We start from the raw sequence: 7,796 nt of genomic DNA, 5'->3' as shown, positions 1-7,796 counted from the left end.
TATATTTTTTTTTACTACTAATGGCGGCAATCAGCATTTCTTTTTTTTTCGTGACTGCGACATTATGGCGGACACATCGGACAATTTTGACACATTGTTATTTTTACAGCGAAAAAGTGCTATAAAAATGCACTGATTACTGTGAAAATTACAATTGCAGTTTAGGAGTTAACCACTAGGGGGCACTGTAGGGGTTAAGTGTGACCTCATATGTGTTTCTAACTGTAGGGGGCGGGGCTGGACGTGTGACGTCAGTGATCGTCTTTCCCTATATCAAGGAACAGACGATCGCTGACATTGCCACAATGAAGAACGGGGGAAGGTGGCGGCGATCGGGTTCGCGGGTCCCGCGGGTAGAGTCACAGAGCTTCGGACTGGGTCGCGAGCGTACCCCACAACTGGGCACTTAAAGAGGACGTACAGGTATGTGCTTGTGCCCAGCCGTGCCATTCTGCCGACGTATATCGGCGTGAAGGGGTCCTTAAGTGGTTAAGGACCGAGCCTCTTTTTCAGTCTCAGTGTTTACAAGTTAATATTTTTTTATTTTGCTAGAAAATTACTTAGAACCCCCAAACATTATACATTTTTTTTCTAACACCCTAGAGAATAAAATAGCGGTAACTGCAATACTTTATGTCACACCGTATTTGCGCAGCGGTCTTACAAGAGCACTTTTTTTGGAAAAAAACATCACTTTTTTTAATAAAAAAATAAGACAACAGTAAAGTTAGCCCAATTTTTTTTATGTTTTATGTTAATACGTCGTGACCCAACGTAAATGACGTTTTTTTTTAACGCGGCATGCGCCGTCCGTTGGGGTATCCCAGTGCGCATGCTCGAAAATAAACCGGAACAAGCCAATGTTTACGACGATGACGTCATTCTACGCAAATCCCTATTCTCGAACGACTTACGCAAACAACGTAAAAAATTCTAAATTCGACGCGGGAACGACGGCCATACTTAACATAGGATACGCCTCATATAGCAGGGGTAACTATGCGCCGAAAAAAGCCTTATGGAAACGACGTAAAAAAACGCGCCGGCCGGACGTACGTTCGTGGATCGCCGTATCTAGCTAATTTGCATACTCGACACGGAATTCGACGGAAACGCCACCTAGCGGCCAGCGCAAATATGCACCTAAGATCCGACGGCGTACTAAGACGAGCGCCAGTCGGATCGAGCCCAGATGCAGTCGTATCTTGTTTTGTAGATACAAAACGAAGATACGACGCGGGAACTTTGAAATTACGCGGCGTATCAATAGATACGCCGGTGTAATTCTTCTGTGGATCTGGCCCTTTGTGAGTAGTTTTTTATTACATTTTTATTCTATTAACCGGTTAACGCCCGCCGCATGTAAATATACGTCCACAGAATGGCACGTACAGGCACATGGGCGTACATGTAAGTCCTTGCCTTTCCGCGAGTCGGGGGTCCGATCGGGACCCCCCCCCCCGGTACATGCGGCAGTCGGTAACCCGCGGGGAGCGATCCGGGGACGAGGGCGCGGCTATTCGTTTATAGCCGCTCCGTCGCGATCGCTCTCCGGAGGTGAAGAACGGGGAGAGCCGTATGTAAACACGGCTTCCCCGTGCTTCACTGTGGCGGCTGCATCGATCGAGTCATCCCTTTTATAGGGAGACACGATCGATGACGTCAGACCTACAGCCACACCCCCCTACAGTTGTAAACACACACTAGGTGAACCCTAACTCCTTCAGCGCCCCCTGTGGTTAACTTCCAAACTGCAACTGTCATTTTCACAATAAACAATGCAATTTAAATGCATTTTTTGCTGTGAAAATGACAATGGTCCCAAATGTGTCAAAATTGTCCGAAGTGTCCGCCATAATGTCGCAGTCATGAAAAAAATCGCTGATCGCCGCCATTAGTAGTAAAAAAAAAATAATTAATAAAAATGCAATAAAACTATCCCCTATTTTGTAAATGCTATAAATTTTGCGCAAACCAACCGATAAACGCTTATTGCATTTTTTTTATCAAAAATAGGTAGAAGAATACGTATCGGCCTAAACTGAGGAAATATTTTATATATATATTTTGGGGGATAAAAGTAAAAAATATCGATTTTTTTTCAAAATTGTCGCTCTATTTTTGTTTATAGCGCAAAAAATAAAAACCGCAGAGGTGATCAAATACCACCAAAAGAAAGCTCTATTTGTGGGAAAAAAAGGACGCCAATTTTGTTTGGGAGCCACGTCGCGCGGCCGCGCAATTGTCTGTTAAAGCGACGCAGTGCCAAATCGCAAAACCTGGCCTGGGCATTTAGCTGCAAAATGGTCCGGGGCTTAAGTGGTTAAATTGTCAACGGTAACACACTAGGCTGGTGCGCATTTTTCTTTTCTTCTCTCTTATATGCCCGGTATGCCCTATAGCCAGTCCGGGCCTGGCGGCATGAGTCTACTTTCAAGCCATAGATATTGTTGCATATAAAACCCACTCTCCCCTTCCACAGATCTGTACTTACCTCAATATCATAGCACTGCCATAGCACTTAGGACGCCGTACAATGTTGATTTTTATTCCTGTTGGGGGCCCATTAAAGTTTTTGCTACAGTTGCCCTGTTATTTCGCATTGACGCCCCCGATTACCTCTAAAACTATTTGCCGCTAATGAAGCGTTCAGAAGCATAACGGCTCCCGGGAGGGGATCCGTTTTCACGTATATCGCACCCCTACAGTTCTGATAAAATTAGTATTCTGGATGATATATTTATTTATAGACGTGAGAAAAGGTTGCAATTTCTTTCGCACTGAGATATGACACAAATCTACTTTCTGGCGGCAATAGAATTCCGGCGCCAGTGTGAGACGTGTTCCAGAAAGATGAATAACCTTCCCGGAACTTATTAATCAGATGTTAGGAACCCGGGAGGGAGGTGAAAAAAATAAAAAAAAATAATGATCCGTATGAAGTTTAACAGAGAAAACTGACACAAAAGTTGAGCTGTTGTCTGTAACCACCAAGAACAGCCCCGCGTTTGAGGCAGCCATGTTTTCTCCAGTACCCATTGGGGCAGATCCACAAAGATCTGCCCCGGCGCATCGTATCTGAAATACGCTACGCCGCCGTACCTTACCTGGCTTTGGTTCGAATCCATAAAGATTTTGCGCCGTAAGTTACGGCGACGTAGTGTATCTCAAGCGGCGTAACAGCGCGGAATTCAAATGGAGCGGGTAGGGGGCGTGTTTTATTTAAATGATGCGCGTCCCCGCGCCGAACGAACTGCGCATGCGCCAACCCTAAATTTCCTGCCGTGCATTGCGCAAAATGACGTCGCAAGGACGTCATTGGTTTTGACCTGGACGTAAATTACGTCCATCCCGATTCACAAACGACTTACGCAAAAAAATAAAAAAAATAATGAAATTTTACGCGGGAACGACGGCCATACTTAACATTCAGTGCGCCACGAAATAGCAGCTTTAACTATACGCCAAAAAAGCCGACTAGAGACGACGTAAAGGAATGCGCCGGCCGCTCGTACGTTCGTGGATCGTCGAAAATAGCTAATTTGCATACTCGATGCGGAAAACGAAGGGAACGCCACCCAGCGGACGCCGAAGAATTGCATCTAACCCAGATGCCGTCGTATGTTGTTTTGAGGATTCAAAACAACGATACGACGCGGGAAATTTGAAAGTACGCCGGCGTACTCTCTCTGTGGATCTGCCCTATAATAATTAAATTAGAACTAACGGCAAAGCGTTTTTTTTTACCATAAACTTGACATTTATTATAGGTCAGGTATATGAAATCCTGAATGCAAAAATTCTCTATTATTTTCTTCAGCCAACAGGTGGAGCTCTTGCCTCCTTTTCACATGTTCCAGGCTATTTTTATTTGCTTTACTGAAAAAAAGTTTGCTGTTTACAGTGATGATAGAGATTAAACTTGTCATGTACAGTATATAAAACGTCATACTAGGGTTACATTTTTTAGAAAAGGAGTCTGAAAGCAAATAACTCATCACAAGTTGGCCTCTTAAAGTGATAATAAAGGCTTTTTTTTTTTTTTTTTTGAAAAATAACAGAAATTACATACTTATCTGTAATGTTTTTGCACACAGCAGCCTCGATCCTTCTTTTTTAGAGTCCCCGCTAGTTTTTCTGGCCCCTCTTCTTCCCTGAGTGCCCCCATAGCAAGCTGCTGGCTATGGCGGCACTAATGCAAGCTGGCCCCCGGCCCCAATTTGTATGTCCATAAGACACACAGAATGGGGCTCAGCCCCCAACCCCTGCTCCCTCCTCACTGGCTTTTAGCTGTGATTGACAGCAGCGGGAGCAAATGGCCCCCCGCTGCTGTCTCTCAACCAATCAAGAAGCAGAGACATGGGAAAGCAGCCGCTCTCATGCACATTGCTGAATCACGGCTGGGCTCTGGTAAGTATTGGGGGGCTGTGGGGAGAGCTGCATACTGAAGATTTTTAAGGCATTGAAGGCTTAGAGCCAGTATGCAACTCTCCCCACAGCCCCCCAATACTTACCAGAGCCCAGTCGTGATTCAGACCACCAACCATTACTATTGGCAGGCAGCATCCCCAGGCACCATCACTGTGCACATGCGCACTGGCGCACCCCCTGGGGTGGGCACCTTGGATTATAGTGCTCAGTGCTCAGCCGATGTGAGCGGCCGTGGTATCACGTGATCGCTATGACCAATTTTAGTGATCACAAAATTATAAGTAAGCAAAATTTTCATGAATGGAAACCACCCGGGAGACGATCCACTTGTCACCACTTCCTATCGCGACCGAGTTGACGTCACACAGCACCGGCTGGTCTGGGCACATGCGCGGCTCCTCGTACTCTCCAGCGGGACGTTGCAGCAAGGATTTAAGAAACTTCCATCCCCGCTCGTTGAGTCTTGGAGCTCAATCAATACCTTAGTGCAGTCCTCCTTCACTTACCTCATTCTTCCATTTTGCTTTTAAATGTCCTTATTTCTTCTGAGAAATCCTCACTTCCTGTTCTTCTGTCTGTAACTCCACACAGTAATGCGAGGCTTTCTCCCTGGTGTGGAGTGTCGTTCTCGCTCCCTTCCTTGGACTACAGGAGAGTCAGGACGCTCTCTACGTTGCAGATAGAGAAAGGAGCTGTGTGTTAGCACAGGGCTGAATAGCAAAAAAAAAATGCCCTGGTCATGAAAGGGTGTAAAACTTCCAGTGGTCAAGCGGTTAAAGTAGTATTACACTTTTAGCATTTTTCAGCTTAATGCATTGGACTCAATAAATCATATGTGCATCATGTGCCTTTGATATTATCTATGGCTCGGATTCAAAGAGATTTGCCCCTTTTTTACGGAGGTACAGGGCAGCGTTTTTTTCCCTGCGCCCCCGCAAATTATCTGCGCTGCGCGCGATTCACGGAGCAGTAGCTCCGTAAATTGCGTGTGCGCTCTTTAAAATTGCCCTGCGTAAGGGCGCCTAATGTAAATGATCCCGTAGGGGGCGGGAATCATTTAAATTAGGCGCGCTCCCGCGCCGAGCGTAGAGCGCATGCTCCGTCGGGAAACTTTCCCGACGTGCATTGCGGCAAATGATGTCGCAAGGACGTCATTTGCTTCCAAGTGAACGTGAATGGCGTCCAGCGGCATTCATGAATCACTTACGCAAACGACGTGAAATTCAAATTTGGCGACGCGGGAACGGCGGGTATCCTTTAGCATTGGCTGCCCCTACTATTAGAAGGGGCAGCCTTACGCTAAACACGCCGTATGGAAACGACGTAACTTGCGTACGCAGGGCTCGCGCAACATTGTGAATCGGTGTTAGTATGCAATTTGCATACTATACACTGAGCACAATGGGAGCGCCCCCTAGCGGCCATCGCAAGAGTGCAGCCTAAAATATACGTGGCATAAGAGCCTTATGCCACGCAGATTTTAGGCTGCAGTCGGCGTTACGATGTTCCTGAATCAGGAGCATTCGTAACGCCGGCGCAAGTCAGCAATTGCGCTGCGTAACTATGGTTATGCAGGCGCAATTGCTCTCTGAATCCGGGCCTATATCTATTAATAAATATAGTGGTGACAAAACCACTGTGCAGAGAGCAGAGCTGTGGGAGGGGCCCAGCAGGCCCCACCCAGTACCGTCTGCCTGAAGAAAGCTACAGGAGGGGGGCGGAGATAAGACCAGTCCCCCTGCACAAGGAGAGAGAGCAGCAGTGAGCGGTCTTTATTACAGGAAGGACAAGTCTCACATTGGATTACTTCTCAGATCTGGACAGTGGCGGTGCATCTATAAAGGGCGCATGGGCGCCGCCCCCTCTCTCCTGTCACCTCTCTCTCACCATAGATAGAGTCATGCATTGCAGGACAGGTAAGTCCTGGGCGATGCACACTGGCAGCATTTGATGGGGCACAGTAGCGGCAATTGATGGGACACAGTAGCAGCAATTGATGGGCACAGTAGCAGGCAGCAATTGATAGGCACAGTGGCAGCGATTGATGGGTACAGTAGCGGCAATTGATGGGGCACAGTAGCAGCAACTGATGGGCACAGTAGCGGCAATGCCAGTAGCAGCAATCGATGGGGCACAGTGGCAGCAATTGATGGGCACAGTAGCAGCAATTGATGGGCACCGTGGCAGCAATTGATGGGTACAGTAGCGGCAATTGATGGGGCACAGTAACGGCAACTGATAGGCACAGTAGCGGCAATTGATGGGGCACATTGGCAGCAATTGATGGGGGGTACAGTAGCAGCAATTGATGGGCACAATAGCAGCAATCGATGGGGCACAGTGGCAGCAATTGATGGGTACAGTAGCGGCAATTGATGGGGCACAGTAGCGGCAACTGATGGGCACAGTAGCGACAATTGATGGGGCACAGTGGCAGCAACTGATAAGTACAGTAGCGGCAATTGATGGGGCACAGTGGCAGCAATTGATGGGCACAGTAGCGGCAATTGATGGGCACAATAGCGGCAATTGATGGGGCACAGTGGCAGCAATTGATGGGCACAGTGGCAGCAATTGATGGGCACAGTGGCAGCAATTGATGGGCACAGGAGCGGCATTTGATGGCACAGTGGCTGCATTTGATGGGCACAGTGGCTGCATTTGATGGGCACAGTGGCTGAATTTGATGGCACAGTGGCTGTGTTTCATGGGCACAGTGGCTGCAATTGATGGGTTTTTTTTCCAGGTTGTTTGCGCCCCCCAACTGCCTCTGGTACACCGAGATTCAAGGAAGAATACATACAATGCGACACTAGAATTTAGACAACATGTAATCATCTCATATTTGAATTATTTTTAGAAACACGATCCTTTGGTAGAAGAACACGCCCTCTACGTGTTAGTGATGTCATAATGACAGCTTCTGAATGACTTCTGTTTGAACTGTGCTTATGTCAAGGTTCCGTTTTCTATAGAAAGGTGTCTGACTTCACCGTCCTTGCGAACGCTTTGACATCATTGCTTTGTATTCTTACATGGTTTATCGGCCATTTTCATCAGAAATCTGCAATTTCAGCTGGGTGCGGTTGGTGGCAAATGAATCATGTGTCGGATTCCTTACAGGTCACTGAACAATGGGCAGCACTGTGGCTTAGGGGTTAACACTCCAGCACCCGGGTCTTCTCTTCAGATCCCAACCAGGACACCGTCTGCATGGAGTTTGCATGGGTTTCATCCTACATTCCAAAGACGTGCTATTTTGGTTTACTGGTTCTAGTATGTGTGTGTATGCATAGGGACAATAGATTGTAAGCTCCTTGAGAGCAGGGACTGACGTGAATGTACAATATGTAAAGCATGCTGTA

Source organism: Rana temporaria, chromosome 10 (genome assembly GCF_905171775.1).
Source record: "Rana temporaria chromosome 10, aRanTem1.1, whole genome shotgun sequence".
Lineage (NCBI taxonomy): Eukaryota > Metazoa > Chordata > Amphibia > Anura > Ranidae > Rana > Rana temporaria.
The sequence above is the reverse complement of the archived record's forward strand: the minus strand, read 5'-3'. Positions refer to the sequence as shown.